The sequence below is a fragment of the Crocuta crocuta genome, unplaced genomic scaffold, assembly GCF_008692635.1.
Source record: "Crocuta crocuta isolate KB4526 unplaced genomic scaffold, BGI_CrCroc_1.0 scaffold67, whole genome shotgun sequence".
In the NCBI taxonomy this organism is placed as follows: Eukaryota; Metazoa; Chordata; class Mammalia; order Carnivora; family Hyaenidae; genus Crocuta; species Crocuta crocuta.
Window position 1 is genome coordinate 692,030 of NW_027531896.1, and position 2,505 is coordinate 694,534.

Genomic DNA, 2,505 nt, shown 5'->3' on the forward strand with positions numbered 1-2,505 from the left:
CTGGGACCGCCAAAAAGGCCCGCGGGCGGGCGGAATGGAGGGTGGGAGGCAGACGGTAACGAAGCCAGAATCCTGGTCCGCCGCCCGCGCCGGCCCACCTGACCGCCTCCAGCCCAACGGCGTCGGCGCCTGGTCCCGAGGCGGGGGGGAGGAGGGGTGAAGAAAGCCTTTCCAAGGTGGCGCCACCACTCACCAGAGGAAACCAAGGGCCGAGGGGAAGACCTGACGCGCAGGCTGCGGCGGCGACACAGACGCACGCACCTGTGGTCCGTGAGCAGACGGCCTGGGGCGGAGGCTCCGGAGATGGATCGGCAGAGCTGGCGACCCACCCGAGAAGCACCCGCGGGTGCGTCAGCAGTAGAGAAGAGAAAGCACCCNGAGGGCCCAGCCCACGCCGGTCCAGCGTGCCCAATCGGGTGAGCCCTTCGGCCGCGCTCATTGGCCAGACCCGCGCCTGTGGCCACGCCCCCGGCGGGGAGCTTGTCCACGTGGGGAGGGCAGACCTCCTTTGCAGCCTCGCCCTGGCGTCCGTGAAGTGTCTCGCCGCTCGGGTTAGTTCCTGGAGGAGGCCGTAGAAGACTCTAGCTGTGTCTCCAAAGGTCGTCAGGCTGAGTTATAGGGGTGGCTACCAAGGTCATTCCTAGTGTCCCCTTTGCGGACCCTATTTCATAGTGGTGACCGCTTCTCCAGCCTTCTTTAAAGCCTACTTAAGACCTGCCTCGTCCAGAGGCCACACCTGGCCCAGTTCCCTCCCGTCCGTCCAGTGACGCTGCGGGGGAGCTGGAGCCCTCTGGCTCTGGATCCAGGCCTGGCACGTTGTTGCACCTGTGACTTGCCGTTGGCCAGACAGGCACTGCCCCTCGCCGGGGGAGGAGGGAGGCTCACGTGGTCGCTTTGCTCCCGCAGTCATGCACTTGGGAGAAAACAGACTGAAGAGTCACGAGAACCAGGTTGTCTCCCCGTTTATAGCGCAGAGCCTCAGGAAGGCTGTGGGTCATTAATTTCCTTGTAGTGGACCTGTGTTTTCTGCGTCGTGGCTGTGGCGCGGGGAGGAAGGACAGTGCTTCAGATTCAAATCCTGACTTCTGCTTGCTGCAGTGTGTCACCTTGAGCAAATTCCAGATCATTCAGACTGCATCGTCACGAATGTAAAACGTTAACAATCAGTATCTACCTTGTGGCAGGATTTAAATGAGTTAACGTGTCCGAATGAGACCAAAGCTCAGTAGGCACTGAACGCTGATTTCCGGTTTGCTTTTAATGTAAAAATGCCTGTTTGAGGATGTAGGAAAGAGTGAATTGGGGATGTTCTCTTTGCATCCCAGAACCTTTCTTATTCTTTTGACATGAAAATTGATTTCTGGTCTCCTACAGGGTATATAATGTAGCTTTGACATTAATAAGATTTGCTGTGCACATTTGGGGGCATTCTGTTACGCAGCTTGAGATCAAAACTAATCAGATTGTCTGGAGATTCAAGTCGTGGTTTCTTGTCAGGGTTGTAGTGAGATTGAAGAATTTCACCAGAAATAATTAACAGACTTAGAATGTTCTGGAGCCCTCCCCACCTTTTTGCCATCTCTAGCAGCAGGACACTGAATAGCAGGAACAAAGGTGCTGTAAATCATTGCTATGTCTGGGACATCGATGGAGGCTTGAACTACACAGGAGTATCCTCTGACCTACCTCAATCACCCATCCGATGCAGTTCTATGAGTAACAGTTACAGAGTTACAAAGTTCTAGGTCCTAAGGTTATATCTGATAAAGAAAAGTGCATATCCGGGAGCAATGACCCTACAATGCAATTCTGATGTAATTCTGGCACCTTAAAATATACTCCTCCTTTCACCTTCAGTTCCTTTCAAGGTTATAAAAAAAATGAATAGAAGGACTGATCTGTTAAAGGTCCTTAGTGTTCTGCCATTTAAAACAATAATTTGGAGGAGGGGATATTCGAAATAGGTGAAGGGGATTAAGGGTACACTTATGATGAGCACTGAGTAATGTATGTTAATTATATATGAATTTAAAAAAATAAATAATAAAATTTTAAAGACAATTTTCAAAGCAGTTATTTGTAAGGGAATTGTTTAGGACTTTTTGCAGTATGTGTTTTTGTTTTTGGGGGGGGGTTGTTTTGTTTTCAACTTGTCCATGGGCGTACCTTTGCTGGTCTGTGGTATTTGGCCCTTCACGTTGGCAGATACTTGCTGGACAACCTCTTTGTGAAGGGGTGGGGCAGCCACAGTAAGTAGTCATCAGTGAGAGAGCACAGTCCAGGCCCTTTGGAATGGGCTTGCAGAGAGTGGGAGAGCCCTGAGGCAGAGACTCAGGGAGAATTCCTCATTACAGATGAATTCTGTCAGCATCTTTAAGCTGGTCCTCTCCTTCTTAGGACAACAGAGTGCCTCTGCCGACCAGACTGTAAGAGAGAAATGAGGGATTAGGGTGAGTCCTGGCCACCTCACCAGGGGAGAGAGCATCAATGGGATATAGTCCTTAA